The following is an 18,135-nucleotide window of genomic DNA, read 5'->3' on the forward strand; positions in this document are numbered from 1 at the left end:
GGTTAATGTTTTTTGTGGATGATGCTAGAGTTGTAGTCTGAAGACGACCAGTATGTGTTCGACTGGAGACCGATCTGGTGATCGAGCAGGCCAAGACAACATGTTGGGTTGCAAGAGCGGTATATGGGTGAGCGCTATCCTGTTGGAAAACATCCCCTGGAATACTGTTCACGAATGACAGCACAACAGGTCGAATCACCAGACCGATGTACAAATTTGCAGTCATGCAGCTTGGGATAACCACGAGAGTGTTCCTGCAGTCATACGAAATCGCACCCCAGACCATAATTCGAGGTGTAGGTCCAGCATGCCTAACACGCAGACTTGTTGGCTGCAGGCCCTCAAGTGGCTTCCTCCTAAGGCTGGTATTACACTGTCATATTTCTTTGTCAAAGTTGATATGTCAAAGAAATTTGATGGTGTAATAGGGAACTATGTCAAATGTCGCCTGTCGTCAAATAAATAAAAGTCCTTGTCTTGTGTTCACTGGAACGTGAAATGTAACCGCTTGGAGCGTTGGCGTCGCTGCAGCTATTTGACCTCTCTGTAGTGTGTTTGTAAACATGCCTTCGAAGTTGGAGTGTTCCTTCGACTCTTTTTTTTTTTTTTAATAAACTTGCTTCGACTGGGGGGGGGGGGGGGTGAGCAAGGGGCACAATGCATGCTATTAATTGTGTGTTGATGGGCAGGTGTAATATGCTGCAGCCGACTTCATGTCCACAATCACAGCTATAGCCATCCACCTTTACATCTGGAAACATGCAAGCTGCTTTTCAGTAAGCCGGAATAGAGGATGTGGTCACACTCTAAAAGAAAAAAAATCTTTCTCAGCTTTCCATTCTACTTTGTTTATTTTTGAGCTCTGAGTGCCACAAGTTAAGAAGCGCTTCATCTGTTTCGTACTTTTTATTAATTTTGTAGTGTTAGAACACTAATTCCATTAATTAAATTATTCAAAATTAAAAGTAGTTCTTATTGCCCATATAGTGTACTAAACATTTATTTAACTTCACATATTCCCCCTTCAGTGTTCTATAAATCGCTTCACATGTTTCTGGAATTATTTTGGTTAATCAGCAGTGTGATATTCCAATGCTGTATTCTAAACTAGAATAGCTCTCTCCAGTATCAAGAAATCCCAGTGTCACAGTTTGCCTGTCTTCTGCACATACAGCGTTTCTCAAGAGAGTATTCTGTTTTGTAATGTCAGAAACCACTTTACTGAGCGAATACTGAAATACACTCCCATCCATTCGTAAGTAAATTATATATAAGACTTGACGTCCTCCACTAACAGCTCTCGTAACAAATTTTGCTGAATGCTTTTACTATCTCGACGTAATACCTATGGCTTCATCCAAGTACGTTTCCTTTTCTTTCCGCCGCTTTTCTTCCAAATATACACACAGTGCAATTGTGGTACTAGCAACTGCAGCGCATAATAACGTTTTGTCCGCCATCTTGAAATTTGATGAAAAGTATGACGACAGTGTAATAATCTTTCTTAGAGTCATGTCAAAGATCTTTGTCAAAGAAATTTGTCAAAGAAATTTGACGAATATTTTATGATATTTCTTTGTCAAAGATAGTGTAATACCGGCCTAACCAACACACGGGCTTCACTGGCACCGAGACAGAAACAGCTTTCATCAGAAAAGACAGACGTCCACCCTGCCCTCCAACGACGTCTCGCTCGACACCACTGAAGTCGCAAATGGTTTGTGGTCAGTGGATCACTCGCCAGAGGGCGTCTGGCTCGGAGCTCACCTTGAAGTAATCGATTTGTAACAGTTCGTTGTGCCACTGTGGTGGCAACTGCTGCTCATGTTTATGCTCCAGATGCAGTACAATACGCCAGAGCCATGCCCCGGATACGATGGTCTTCGCTCTCGGTGCTCCCTCGGAGACCGGTCTTGTTGGCGCCTTACATTGTTGTGACCACCGCTGCCACCAGTCATGTACAGAAGATACGTTCCTGCCAAGTCTTCCTGCAGTATCGCAGAAGGTACATCCAGCTTCAGTATCGCAGAAGGAACACCCTAGCTTCTTGTAGCCCTGTTACACGACCTACACTCCTGGAAATGGAAAAAAGAACACATTGACACCGGTGTGTCAGACCCACCATACTTGCTCCGGACACTGCGAGAGGGCTGTACAAGCAATGATCACACGCACGGCACAGCGGACACACCAGGAACCGCGGTGTTGGCCGTCGAATGGCGCTAGCTGCGCAGCATTTGTGCACCGCCGCCGTCAGTGTCAGCCAGTTTGCCGTGGCATACGGAGCTCCATCGCAGTCTTTAACACTGGTAGCATGCCGCGACAGCGTGGACGTGAACCGTATGTGCAGTTGACGGACTTTGAGCGAGGGCGTATAGTGGGCATGCGGGAGGCCGGGTGGACGTACCGCCGAATTGCTCAACACGTGGGGCGTGAGGTCTCCACAGTACATCGATGTTGTCGCCAGTGGTCGGCGGAAGGTGCACGTGCCCGTCGACCTGGGACCGGACCGCAGCGACGCACGGATGCACGCCAAGACCGTAGGATCCTACGCAGTGCCGTAGGGGACCGCACCGCCACTTCCCAGCAAATTAGGGACACTGTTGCTCCTGGGGTATCGGCGAGGACCATTCGCAACCGTCTCCATGAAGCTGGGCTACGGTCCCGCACACCGTTAGGCCGTCTTCCGCTCACGCCCCAACATCGTGCAGCCCGCCTCCAGTGGTGTCGCGACAGGCGTGAATGGTGGGACGAATGGAGACGTGTCGTCTTCAGCGATGAGAGTCGCTTCTGCCTTGGTGCCAATGATGGTCGTATGCGTGTTTGGCGCCGTGCAGGTGAGCGCCACAATCAGGACTGCATACGACCGAGGCACACAGGGCCAACACCCGGCATCATGGTGTGGGGAGCGATCTCCTACACTGGCCGTACACCACTGGTGATCGTCGAGGGGACACTGAATAGTGCACGGTACATCCAAACCGTCATCGAACCCATCGTTCTACCATTCCTAGACCGGCAAGGGAACTTGCTGTTCCAACAGGACAATGCACGTCCGCATGTATCCCGTGCCACCCAACGTGCTCTAGAAGGTGTAAGTCAACTACCCTGGCCAGCAAGATCTCCGGATCTGTCCCCCATTGAGCATGTTTGGGACTGGATGAAGCGTCGTCTCACGCGGTCTGCACGTCCAGCACGAACGCTGGTCCAACTGAGGCGCCAGGTGGAAATGGCATGGCAAGCCGTTCCACAGGACAACATCCAGCATCTCTACGATCGTCTCCATGGGAGAATAGCAGCCTGCATTGCTGCGAAAGGTGGATATACACTGTACTAGTGCCGACATTGTGCATGCTCTGTTGCCTGTGTCTATGTGCCTGTGGTTCTGTCAGTGTGATCATGTGATGTATCTGACCCCAGGAATGTGTCAATAAAGTTTCCCCTTCCTGGGACAATGAATTCACGGTGTTCTTATTTCCATTTCCAGGAATGTAGTTCAACCTCAGTGAGGATAATTCTTAATTAACATCAACTCACCACGTCCAATATGAAAGGTAGCTAACGGTCACGACCGTTTAGGCACGATTTTAAAGCAAACCAGATTTGCATCCACTCAGTGGCGCTACTACCGCCACTCTTATACGACTAGCGCGAAATTTGAATAGACATCATATTTCAGATGCAGCAACACACTACCCACTTTCGATTAAGTCGCACAACTACTTCTTGGTGTTGCGTTTCTTTCTGCCGTCTGTGTATTGTGGAAAAAATCATCTCCGAAACTGGTAAATAAAGCCTGTACTGGACTGATCCGTGCACGGCTCGCGTTTGTCCCATTTACAGGGCTATTACAAATGATTGAAGCGATTTCATAAATTCACTGTAGCTCCATTCATTGACATATGGTCACGACACACTACAGATACGTAGAAAAACTCATAAAGTTTTGTTCGGCTGAAGCCGCACTTCAGGTTTCTGCCGCCAGAGCGCTCGAGAGCGCAGTGAGACAAAATGGCGACTCGAGCCGAGAAAGCGTATGTCGTGCTTGAAATGCACTCACATCAGTCAGTCATAACAGTGCAACGACACTTCAGGACGAAGTTCAACAAAGATCCACCAACTGCTAACTCCATTCGGCGATGGTATGCGCAGTTTAAAGCTTCTGGATGCCTCTGTAAGGGGAAATCAACGGGTCGGCCTGCGGTGAGCGAAGAAACGGTTGAACGCGTGCGGGCAAGTTTCACGCATAGTGATGTGAAAGATTCAGTGTTTAAACCTCCTCTACCAAGAAACGTGCCAGAACTGCGAGCTCGCATCAACAGTGCTTTCGAACTCATTGATGGGGACATGCTGCGCCGAGTGTGGGAGGAACTTGATTATCGGCTTGATGTCTGCCGAATCACTAAAGGGGCACATATCGAACATTTGTGAATGCCTAAAAAAACTTTTTGAGTTTTTGTATGTGTGTGCAAAGCATTGTGAAAATATCTCAAATAATAAAGTTATTGTAGAGCTGTGAAATCGCTTCAATCATTTGTAATAACCCTGTATTGTTTGTCATCTTCTATTATGGTACTGCCGCCTCGTTTTCTTATTCCATTTGCTGGCGTCACTAACTTCCTGCCATACTTGCCGCGTATCGATAAGTGTACTGTCGTACCACCTCTGCAGCGACCGATAATATTTCAGGGTTGTCTGGCGGTGAGTTCGGGACGGACCAGCAGTGCAGTCGGGACGCAGCAGCAGTGAAGTCGGGGACGGAGCGCCGGTGAGACGCCGACAGCTAGTGCTCGCAGACCGCTGGCGACACCCATGAACTGTCCGACGGAGGGAGATTGGAGCGGGACAACCGTTGGTTGGTCGTTCGGTTGGTCGTCTCATCGGCTGACGTACACTTGGCCCTTTCACCTTTTCCGGGCCTGAGCAGTTGGTCGGTTGACGTGGAGCAGCGAGGAAGTCTCCGTGGCGCGGGTCTGGCCGGGGCCTGGCGTCGTCCATGCGCGGTCGGAGTGTGAGGGGCTGTTCCCATTGCTACGAGGCCCGTGGCTCACCGATCCCGGACACGGGAGTTAAGACTTTACTCAATCTACCAGCCAGCCACAACTGTTCGCATTGTGTCGTTTGAATTTTGTTGTGGGCTGTTGGGACATCCTCTCGCTTGGTCCGTTGACTGTTTGTCTGTTGCGTGTCGTCGGATCGTGAATGGTTGGCCCGACTGCCTGTCTCACCTGAGCGAGCGTTAGTATTTGAATTCCAGGCCAACCCTCGGAAACTTCTGAGCGCCGTTGGGTGTACTGCCTTTTGTTATTTGTTCTTGTTGTTTGTATTTGTGTGGCTTCTAGCCGATTTTTAAATTAAGGTTGTTTTGCCCTTAAGATGTCAGATTGTTTGGGCCTTCAGCCTAATTAAAGAACTGTTTTAAGGTAAGGCCTTTTGGTCTTTTAAAAATTTATTTTGGTTTGAGTCTTAAGTGATGGGCCTTCAGCCGATTTTTAAATTAAAGTTGTTTTGCTCTTAAAGTGTCAGATTGTTTGGGCCTTCAGCCTAATTGAAAGAACTGATTTAAGATAAGGCCTTCTGCCTTTTAAATTTCTGATTTTGGTTTGAGTCTTAAGTTATTGACTTTCAGCCGATTTTAAATTAAAGTTGTCTTGTCCTTACGGCATGAGATTGTATGGCGCATTCAGCATAGTAATTAAGTTCCAAAAATTAATGCTTTGTTCTTTTTAAAAATTTTCTTGGCTCTTGTACTGTTTGCTCAAATAAATAAAGTTGTATGTTCGAGTGTACCTGACAGCCGCTTATTTCGGCCCCTTTCCACAGTTTAAACTACCTGTCCTGTCCTGCAGGAATAGCAGGGCGTCTCAAGGACGAGTAAAGAATGTGCAATGAAGGGCCTGATTACTAGACCGATATACAAATTCAACATCACCAAATTCAAATACGGAGCGCAGTTAACAGCCTTTACCATTACAAAGACGTTCCTATTAAACCAAGAAATCACAGTATTAATAGGATATAGTCAAAATATCAACCCACACGCACGCCGTGTCTGGCGATGTAAACAAACATTCAGCAGACACCACTGATTTAGCATTTAGCGTACTCACAGAAGAATCATATCTAATAAAAAAGAGTAATGCAAGCAAAATCCATCCCGACAGTGGTGTTCACTGGTGGTTTCCCTCAGTTGTAAGGTAAATACCGGGATATGGAATTCCACCAGGCAGTAAGAAAGGTGCAGCCGCGACCAGAAGCGGCGTTCCCTGCGAAGCCTGGCTGGCACCGCAGCTGCGGTGTTACCACTCTCGTACTTGCCGCACTGCGGCCAGAGGCAAGTGTTACGTGTCCAGTTCCGTCAGCAGGTACGTAAGACTGAGCAAGTGAACAACGTGGAGTCGTTCCTCTCGCTGCCGCCGGTTTCCTGCGTCGCAAGCCTGTGGCAGGGAACACCCTCTCTCTCTGCCTCTCCTGTAGCACCCGGCGCACACAGCCCTCTGCCAGTTGACGGCGCGGACCAAGGAAAAAGTACCGAATGCCCACGAGGGTGTCAGACTGCCTATACTCAACAACACTCGCTGCTCCCCAGCTCACTTTGTGGGAGGACAAGTTCTCCCGCTCTCAGCAATCAACCGATACCGGTTAGGAAGTATAAATCGCACCGTCGATACAGGTCTGTAACTAAAACATGTTATCGAAGACAATAAGAATCACGATTTGGGCTGTTGCAAGATTATCTTTAAGAACCAATCCTTCGGGTCCTTCAATACAGTGTCTCAAACTGTGCGGTATCGGCCGCGTTGTTTTGCATATCCCTTGATGCTACAATACAGTCTCTGGTGACTAACAGAGAAGGGAATCGCCTCAGTTGGTTATCCAAATTTGCATTAACAGCAATGATAATATCGAGCAAAGGAAACGACTTACCGAATGATATTAATAGAGGTGGGCCAATCAAGTGTGACGATATGGCTGCCACATCACACACAAACACACACACACAAGCACATTAATGAGAGGAGGGATCATCTAATCTATGACGGAAACAAGTAGTCACTATAACAATCACATTTGTTATCGAAAAACACATGAGTTATCCACTGAGATAAACAATTGAATAATTAATACTTGGCTAAAGGTCTCTAATGGTGAAATCAAACCTTGGCACAAATGAGTGAGCATAACAAATGCAAAGTTACAAGAATATTACATGAACATGACCAGTGTCTGTAAGCTTGGGTAGTGAATTACAGGAAGAACTTGGTTCAAAACTAGTTCAAATGGCTCTGAGCACTATGGGACTTAACATCTGAGGTCATGAGTTCCCTAGAACTTAGAACTACTTAAACCTAACTAACCCAAGCACATCTCACTCATCCATGCTCGAGGCAGGATTCGAACCTGCGACCGTAACGGTCGCGCGGTTCCAGACTGAAGCGCCTAGAACCGCTCGGCCACTCCGGCCGGCGAAGAACTTGGAAACACAGGTTTGAACACCAGTGATATCGACAACAGAAAGCAGCTAGCTGGCTGCAAGGCATTGTAATGGAATAACTGGCTCCTCGAGGGAGCGAACTAACATCGCATCTCTACAGACTCAGTGATCCCAACGACGGCTCGTCTTACCGAACTCTTACCTCAATGTGGAAGATAGTAGCAGTAGCGTATGGACGTTGAGTTCAGCACTCTCACTGTACTCAGTACTCAAGTAGGAACATCGAACATCCCTCTGTGCGACTACAAGGCTCGCCTCAGCAGTCATTCAACAACGCGACTTTACTCCACCGTGTCCTAGGAGTCCCTCTCTCTCTTTACTCCTCCATTTTCCAGCAGCAAGTGAACACTTTCAACTCTTTCTGGATGCCCTGAAACTGGTGCTAGGAGGTGGGGCAGACCCTTCACCGTACTAAAGAGAGAAGTGAAAAGAAAGCCATAAAAGACGCAGCTTTCAACTGTTATGTGGCTTTAGGGATCGATTACACTGATCAAGGGAACGAGCGTAAAATATTCTGTAATATGACGTGTAGCAGTTTCAGAGAAAACTGGCAATGTAAAAAAAACTCGTTATAAAACAGTCATGATTATGTCGTAGGCTACTATGAAACTCCACAAGACTCGTCGGTGCGGTTTAGCAAGGAGTTTTAGATAGTAGTTCGCTATTTCACCCGTGATACACGAGTATATCCCCCGTGATAGTACAGGAAGCAGCGAGGTTTATAGTCTATGTTGTTGGCAGCACTGTTAGAGGAGTATTCATAAACTTTCAACTATCTCAGCAGAAAAAAAAATCAAGCTGCGACCTTGAAGCTTTATGGTGGTGTCGGTCCGTCTCTACAGACCCGCGCTAGAATGTGACGCATTTTTCCCTGCGATGGATGACTTGCCGGAGGCCCTGGTTCCACAACGCTATATTTTGGCCGTTCAGGACGCGTTTCACTATGAAATTCATCCCGTTGTTGTTCTGAAAATGCCCACCACACACTGGTTTCTTCATCCAAAGCAAGAGAAAGAAGTCACTGGGTGTTGAGTCACGAGAATACCGGTGAGGCAAAATGTGACAGCCCAAAGAAGCCCCTCGCATGAGTGTGCTCTGCAGAATAGGCTGCAGCGTTGCCGTAGAACTAAATCGTCCACTCGGACAGCCTCTCCCGACTCTTCGTCTTTACAGTCTCGAGTGGCCTCGTCAGGAAATTTCTGTAGTATGCTCCTGTGACGGTTTGCCGCTTCCTAGCACAATTCGTCAGCATCGCGACAAAGTAACCACAAAATACACTCGGCATTACTTCGCCTGATGTTGGGCGCACCTTGTCCTTTTCCGGCGGTCGTGAATCCACGTCTTTCCACTGCTTTTGACTGGGTGGCACAGTGATCCACGCAGCACTCCTTCATGGCGATTAGGCTCCTAAGGAAGTGATCTGAATTGGCCTGACACTGCTGCAACGTTTCCCATGCTGCCCTGGTTCGGTCGTCATTTTGAATGGATGTGAGCAGTTGCAGAATGTCATGCTCAAAGTGTCGTGCAAAACTGATCGATGACTGATTATCATTTTTTCCCGTATCGCCTAGACTGTGATACGCCGCTCTGAGTCCCCGGCCGTTCAGTTCTCTCTCGATTCACGGTCCTTCACAGACAGTTGGATTGCGACTTCATTCTTCGTCGTTCATATTTGCTTGCCCACACTGGTAGCGTCTACACAACTTAGTTAATGCCTCATACGACAGTGCACTGCTACCGTACACTTACACTAACTTGAGCCGTGGTGTAGGTACTAGCGATTGCAGTCTCCATGAGGCTATGGTCTTTGACTGGCTGTCGCCTGTTTCGATCGCCGGCGTCTCGCCAGGGAGCCGGCTGTATAAAGGCTTGAGCATGCACTCCATAGGAGGTTTGCTTGTCTTCGCTGCAGAAAGCGGCCTGTGGTGTGACGAGACAGTATGGTTTTTGAAATCTGTCAGCTGTAAGGACTGAATTGTGACTGCATGGACTAGCGCTGTTTCTACAGGGATTTATGCAGTTTTTTTCGTGAGCATCTGTCATTATCCTGTGCTAGTGAAGGTTTTGAGCCTTGTAATGTACCGTTAGGTTCCACCATTCTAGTTCTGAGTAAATTGCACAGTGATTCGAACGGTTCACACTTTGGTATGCGCATTCTATGTTATGTTGAAATAATGTGAAGGAATTATCATTGCACAATACCAGAAGACTTAAACATTAATTGAGAGGCTAGCCAACTTAACTCTATTGTTCATTACATTCTTTTGGTTAACTGGAACTCATAAGTGTAACTACACTTACGGAAGAGAAAACCGCAACACCAAGCAGGAGTTGTGTGACATAAATGAAAATAGTTGGCAGGCGTGTTTCTACATCTGAAAGATTATGTCTATTCAAATTTAGTGCCAGTCGCATAAGAGCGGAGCTAGTAGCACCACTATGAGGATGCAAATCAGGTTTGCTTTGAATTCACGCTGTGACAGTCGTGAGCGCTAATTGCCTTTGCGACTGGCCGTGGTGAGTTACGCTAGTCAAGAATGCATCTAAGGCGACAAAGACGTCATTATGAACACCTTACGAAGTCTGAACGAGGCCGCGTAACAGAACCACTAGAAGCTGGACGTTCCTTCTCCGATTCTGCAGAAATACTTGGAAGGAATGTACGCACTGTACATGATTTCTGGCAGCGGTGGTCACGGAAATGTACGGTCGCAAAAAGACCGGGCTCCGGACGGACACGTGGCACATTTTTCTGCATCTCAGCAGCAATATGAGCGCAGTTGCAACCACAGTGACTCAACGAACTGTTACAAATCGACTACTTTAAGGGGGGACGATGAAACTGACCAAAAATGTCAATTTTAGATTTATTTTTTATTTGTTGGTACAGCTCATGGACAATAAGTTCCCAAAGTTTCAATGTTGGAATCGCATCCAAAGTGCCTGAAAATTAATTAAAAGTGTGACGCGGCCTCCCTGCCACGCCCACGTTTTGAAGCAGCACTTCAATACCAACTGAGTGAACAACGATTCTGTGTATTACTTTCAACCAAACATGTGCGTGATACATCTAGAAGGCCGTGATACATACTCTTTGGTTTCATAGGTCATCTTTGGCCGATGCTGCACTTCTCAAAAAGTGTGTTCATGGCAAAACCCAAAATCCAAATGAGTCTCTAAATTTACTCATATGGAAACAATGCCCTAAAACACATTTGCATCTGCTACAGTTGTCAGAATTGCAACTTATGATGCACTTATTGTATTTAATGATGGGAACGTCGGGAGGATGGTATTAGAAAGAATGGGCTTCAAGGTAGGAATTTTTACACAAGACATTCTGAGAAAAATAGATTTACAGCTAGTCTCTGCAGCTGAAAAGTTAGTTGAAGACCTGATAAAGGAAAGAAGACTGACAACAAGAAACCATAAGGGAAGCCTTGAAGGGAAAGACGACCCAGAGTACAAATGTGGTGCCTTCTGAAGAAGTGACATAAGGAAAGGAGTTGGGTTGAACTTTAAATTGCGCCGGCCGCGGTGGCCGAGCGGTTCTAGGCGCTTCGGTTCGGAACCGCGCGACTGCTACCTTTTGAAATCTGACTTGCCTAGGAGACTGGAGCTTCAGTACGAGTCACTTGTAACTTTTATCGTTCTGAAGGCGATTATTTTACCATATATGCTGTTAATTCTGTAATCTTCATTTTCTGTGTACTACGACTTTGGTCTGCCTGATTTCAAATTTTATGAAAATTTTAATACTTTTCTTATTCTAAATTTAACATTCAACTTTCAGTGCTCTCTAGCAAAAATTTTATGTCTTCTTCATTGGTCTATGTGGAGGTTCTGTCGAAAGGTACTAGGAGGGCTTGTACTTTATTGTTGTAAATAAATTAACGTCGAAAGTATGTTTATAAATTCTAAGACAAAAAAGATACACGACAAAGGTATTATCCGAATGTGACGGAAATCGATTGGAGGGCCTCATCCATAATGCTCTAAGCGTTCTCTACTGGGGAGAGATCTGGCGTCCTCGCGGGCCAAGGTGTTTCTGGCTAGCATGAAGACAAGTATTAGAAACTCTCGCCGTGTGCGGGCGGGCATTAGCTTGCTGAAATATAAGTCCAGGATGGAGTGTCATGAACGGCAGCAAACCGAGGCATCGTATCGCCGACGTTCCGCTGTGCTGTAAGTGTGCTGCGGATGAAAACCAAAGGGGGCCTGCTGTGAAAGGAAATGGCACCTCCGACCACCACTTCTGGTTGTCGGGCCGTATGGTGGGTGATAGTCACGTCTTCCATGGCCATCGGGGCCCAATTTGATATGGGACTGATCAGTGAAGACAATACTACTCCACTCAATGAGATTCCAGTCCGAAGATATGTCTGGAGAAACCCAGACAGCTGTGGGATACCAACCTGACATATGACCCGACAACCCAGCAGTAATGGTCTGGGGTGGCATTTCATTTCGTAGCAGGACCCCTTTGGTAGTCATCTGCGGCATCCTCACACCACAGTGGTATGTCGACGACATTCTACGCCCCGTCCTGTTGCCCTGCACGGCAAGCCATCTTGGACTTACATTACAGCAAGTTAATGCCCGCCGTCATACGGCGACAGTTTGTACTGCTTGTCTTCGTGCTTGCCAAACTCCATCTTGGCCAGCGTGGTCACCGTATCTCTCCCCAATGGACAATGTTTTGAGCATTATGGGCGGGGCCCTCCAATGAGCTCGTGATTTTGACGATCTAACGCGCCAACTGGACAGAATTTGTCACTATATCCCCCAGGAGAACAGTTAACAACTCTATCAATCAATGAGAAGCCGAATAACTGCTTCGATAACGACCAGAAGTGGACCAACGCGTAATTCACTTGCCCAATTTTTGAGGCTCTTTCTCTGGAATAAATCTTCCAGTTTTTCTGAAATTGCACTCATTTGTTTGTCTGTAATGTACATCAACCGATTTCCATCCCAGTCGGGTAATTCATTCGTGGTGAGTCCTTTTTTCTGTCTTAGAGTGTACTTAAATTGTGTCCAGCTCCTTACCACGTCACCATCTAGCTCCCTACCGTTTCAAAACTCAGCACTTATTGTCGTATCGTCGTTTCAATTCTGCCGTGCGGAGTGGCCGCGCGGTTAGAGGCGCCATGTCACGAACTGCGCGGCCCCTCCTGCCGGGCATGGATGTGTGCGTTGTCCTTAGTGTAAGTTAGTTTAAGTAGTGTGTAGGTCTAGGGGACCCATGACCTCAGCAATTTCGTCCCTTAGGAATTCACACACATTTGATAATTTTTTTGTTCCACTTCTAATGCAGGAGACGAGTTAACCGCACGATGCTACACTTTAGCAACGTGCGACGCCATTTCTTTTGGCTCCTCTAGTGCTGCGCTACTGCACTGTAGCGCGGGGATCTCAGTGTCCGCCAGGAGTGTAGACAGGCGAAAGAACCATAACGTTTATTTTTTTCGGGGATGCATTTAAAATTGTTTGACTGCCCATAGCATATGGGCGAACTCCAAGCCAAACGTGTGTCGAAAATCTTTTGAACGTGTCTGTAAATTTCGCGACACCAACGTCGGCACAATGGAACTGTGAACTAACCAACCAGTTCTAGACCTTTCAGCAATTTTCACTTCGATTATAATTTTCTCGGCGATTCCTTGTATTGAACCAGATCGAAGTGGCACTTGGTTTTCTAAAACGTCGTTCAAGTAGCGAGAAATGATTTGTGTACCACAGAAAAAAAACGGTGGCCTTGTTGCTATTTTACCATTATGTTGATTGGTAATTCCTCAGGCACATATGTTAAACGACTTCCTCCATCTTTACCCCACGCCAATGGTAAAATATGGCACTCTTATGAGAGGTCAGTCTTTCAGTGAAACTGCCTCGCACTGCACTTCCACACAGATCCACGCCTTTTCCGTTCAGTCTGCCTCGGCAAACAGTTGAAGGCACAACCGGTTACAAAACCGCTTCCACGCCGTCGTTTCTGGCGCTCCCAATTCGCTTCTAGTTTTTGCGACTGATTTCGCTGAAGCGCCCCACGATGTCTTTCCACGTTCTCAATCACACGCACGAGGTCAACTGGATCTTTTGTCTTTAGCCTATGTGAGCTTCCAGCTTCCACGAACTGTCAGTGACATTAGGCAGGACGCTTTTAGTGTATTCGTGCTTTTGTTACAACTGCCGGCCGGTGTGGCCGTGCGGTTCTAGGCACTTCAGTCTGGAACCGCGTGACCGCTTCGGTCGCAGGTTCGAGTCCTGCCTCGGGCATGGATGTGTGTGATGTCCTTAGGTTAGTTAGGTTTAAGTAGTTCTAAGTTCTAGGGGACTGATGACCATAGATAATGCTCATAGCCATTTGAAACTTTTTTTTTTTTTTTTTTTTTTTTTTTTTTTACAGCTCACACAGCACTGCATGCTCAATTTTCGCACTTCTGTGAACTAAAAACGTCACCCTCCAGATGTGATAAGTAAGAGAAGTAAACTGCAACTAGCTGGCGATGTGCGATAAATCTCATAATACCAATAAATTATTCACGTTTTTATCAATCAGTGGTTGACTGTACCTTAATCTGCAAATTGTAAAATTATAGAGCGAAGCCGGTAAAAATAAAACATCTGATTTCGACTTGTGACTGTCCTGATAAACTTAATTTCAGCAGTCTCTGTTTCAAATGGTTCAAATGGCTCTGAGCACTATGCGACTTAACTTCTGAGGTCATCAGTCGCCTAGAACTTAGAACTAATTAAACCTAACTAACCTAAGGACATCACACACATCCATGCCCGAGGCAGGATTCGAACCTGCGACCGTAGCGGTCACGCGGTTCCAGACTGAAGCGCCTTTAACCGCACGGCCACACCGGCCGGCGTCTCTGTTTCCACTGTAGGCAATGCCTGCTCTAGTATTATTCCGATTTCCCTCTAATTACACGATTCGTAAAATTCACACTTGTCCAACACAAACTGCCTCAGACGCACTATTATAAACAGTATGGATAACTGGTTTGAAAAATCGGAAAACAGCAGCTGTATCGAGTATCTTCTTATTCATCACACATATACGTCTATAAGAATTTATGTAATGCATCTATAGAGAGGCGCAACGGGCTTGGTGCTTGTGCTTTTGGTGCCACGAATTGGCATAACTGACATGTTTACTGATGCCTTACCTTCTGACTACATTTCATGTTTGTTTATTGCTGAATGGCATCGGAAACATTTATGCTACTCGCCATTCGAACTCGTCTCAAACTGTTGTTAAGCGACGTAGTCGGCCGCTGCAGGAACCCCCAGTATTATTGAGAACTGTGACATGTCGTAATATGTTGTTTACTTTGTGAGGATGATGCGGAAAACAAATCACAGCACACTCGAGGAAATTACCCAGCGATAACAGTGGAGACTTTACTAGGCTGGGAAGACCGGGGCAATGCCCCCCTCCGACGATAAAGGGCCGCCGGCGCAAAAAAAGGGAAGTGGTAGAATCAGCATAATAACCAGTCAAGAAAAGTCTTTCGTTTTGTTAAAATAATCGTAGTTGGTTTTGTAAGACCTTCACAAGTAAATACGGGCCAGTCATTTACCTTCTTTAGCTGGGTCAAAGATTATTCTGTTAATTAAATACTGTATATAGAACGAGAGGGACAAGATGTGACCAAGTGTTTCAGCCAAAGCTACAACAGACTATCCGTCATGATGACTTGAACATAAGTATTTTTTAGGATAGAGAAATCCCTCCACAGGCCCGAGAAAATACGCTCTCATTTCAGACAGTGATGGCGTGGAAAAAAGAATCAAGTCACAATTAAAATGTAGGCAATGAAGACGCTAAGAGGCTAATGAAGAAACAGATCTATATTTTGTAACAGTTGACAACATCTACATATTTTTTAGCTACACCACGCTACGGTGGCAGGATTTGAGAAACATTTTTTTCGTGGGTACTTCCAAGGTAACGCTAAAGATACTTAAGTCAGTCCGTTGTGTACGCAGTTAAGAAACCATCTATATACATTCGTTGACGTGCTTCGGGCGATTAAGGAATATAACAAACTTAAGTTCATTATCTACGCATTCAATATAGAAACAAAATGTTTCTGAAAATGTTAAGCATAATACTTGTGAAGAAAAAAAAACAGTAAATTTACTGCATCAAAATATCAGAGGTTTAACAAACAAAATTAATGAATTTCACATCTGTTTAGATGAGCTACAGTCTACAAATCCTGTTGATATTATTTGTATTTCTGAACATCATGTAAGTAGTGAAACTGAAATGCTTAATATGTAATGGTATACCTTAGCTTCCAAATATTGTAGAAAAGAGATGGAGAAAGGAGGAGTTGCCACTTACATTAGAAAGGGTCACAAGTATAAAAACATTGACATTCTTAAATACTGTAGTGATCACCATTTTGAAGCATGTGCCACACAAGTAGAAACACACAAAAGAAAAATAATTATAGCCACATTATACAGGGCTCTAACTGGTAATTTCCAGCTATTCACCAAACAGCTTGCAGTATTAAATTTCTTAACTTCTAAAAATAATGAACTCATACTAAGAAGAGTTTTTAATTTAAATTTTCTGGAGGTTAGTCAGTCAAGATCCATACTAGAGTCTCTTACCACTTCTTATAAACTCATTCCGTCAGTACAGTTTCCAACCAGGGTTATGGGTACCAGCAGCACTGCTATTGATAACATTTTCATAGATACCACCACACTAGCAAATCGTAGTATAAATGCAATATTTAGTGGCCTTTCAGATCATGATTCCCAGTTGCTTCCATTTAATATAGTGGGGTCTGATTCAACTAATAACGGGAAGTGGGAAACTATACGAATAATAAATGAAACAGGAATTGAATGCATAAAAAACTGTTTGAGGAATACAAACTGGAAATATATATAACATTCACCCAGGATAAATGAAAAATATAACTGTGTCTCTAATACAGTCATATGTCACATTGGAAACTGCTGCCCAAAGAAAGTAATCAAAGCAAGTAGGTTAAATGTTTCAAAACCTTGGATTGCAAATGGAATAAAAGTATCTTGCAAAACAAAAAGAAGATTGTACTTAATGTCAAGGGAAAATGATGACTACAGAGCTAAATCACATTACAAAGTACGTTGTAAAATTCTAAACAAAGTAATCGGAACATCAAAATGCATTTATTTTCAAGAAAAAATAAATGCCTCTAATAACAAGATATACAGAATATAGTAAAGACTGAAACATGAAAAACTAAGCAGGCAAATGAGCAAATTACGTTAAATGTAAATAATGAGTTGATTAGAGATACCTCCAAAATTGCAGACACTTTTAACAACTTTTTTCTTTCAGTAGCAGACAACTTAGGTTTGCACAGTTCCTCGTAAGACAGCTTAAAATATTAAAAAATGCATTTCCACAGAAGTCTGACAAAATTTAAGTATATCCTACCTCACTTAAAGAGATTTCTAATATTACTAGCTCTCTTAAAAACAAATGTTCCAGCGGTTATGATGAAATCAGCACTACCATAATTAAATGTTGCTCCTCAGAACTTTGTGACATACTTAGTTGCTTATATAATGAATCCCTCTACAGTGGCACTTTTCCAGATAGGCTTAAATATGCTATTGTAAAACCATTACAGAAAAAAGGAGACAAATCATCATTGGAAAACTTCTGTCCCGTTTTATTATTGGCAATATTATATGTACAATAGACTTTATGAACACTCAGTACAGAAAAATATTCTCATTCACAATCAGTTTGGATTTCAGAAAGGATTGTCAACTGATCAAGCTATATTCACTTTTACAAATGATATATTAGAATCAATAAATCAAAAGCTATTACCACTTGGAATATTCTGTGATCTGGCTAAAGCTTTTGATTATGTTAAGCATGATATCCTTGTACACAAAATATTATGGGATAACAGGAGTAGCAGGCTTATGGTTCTCATCCTATCTTTTTAGTAGAAAACAGTGTGTGTCTGTATCAGGCTTACCACATAACAGTAGTCATTCAAAATATGAAACCATCAGACAAGGGGTGCCCCAGGGCTCTATTTTAGGTCCCTTGTTGTTCCTATTATATATTAATGACCTTCCATATGCATTGTTACAAAATGCAAATTTTGTCTTATTTGCAGATGATACAAGTATTGGTATAAAAAACAGTACCCGTGATCTCACTGAGGAATCAGCTAATGAAATATTTGTAATTATCAATGGATGGTTCACAGCAAATGTATTGTCACTGAATTTTGACAAGACCCAGTACATACAGTTTAGTACCTCAGAAGGAATACGTGACCCTATAAGTATAATGTACTCAAACAATGAAATTAAAGCTGTAGACAGTGTCAAATTTTTAGGGCTGCAAATTGACCACGACCTAAACTGGAAAACTCACACTCTAGACTTAATGAAACGCCTTAGTTCAGTTACATTTGCAGTACGCATGATAGCAGAATTAGGTGATTTAAAAATGAAGAAGTTAGTTTATTTGGCCTACTTCCATTCACTAACGAGTTATGGAATCATCTTTTGGGGAAACTCCTATCACAACGAGAAGATTTTCAAAATTCAGAAGCGAGTCATTATATCTGGTGTTAGTCTTAGATCATCAT

The sequence above is a fragment of the Schistocerca nitens genome, chromosome 7 (assembly GCF_023898315.1).
Source record: "Schistocerca nitens isolate TAMUIC-IGC-003100 chromosome 7, iqSchNite1.1, whole genome shotgun sequence".
Lineage (NCBI taxonomy): Eukaryota > Metazoa > Arthropoda > Insecta > Orthoptera > Acrididae > Schistocerca > Schistocerca nitens.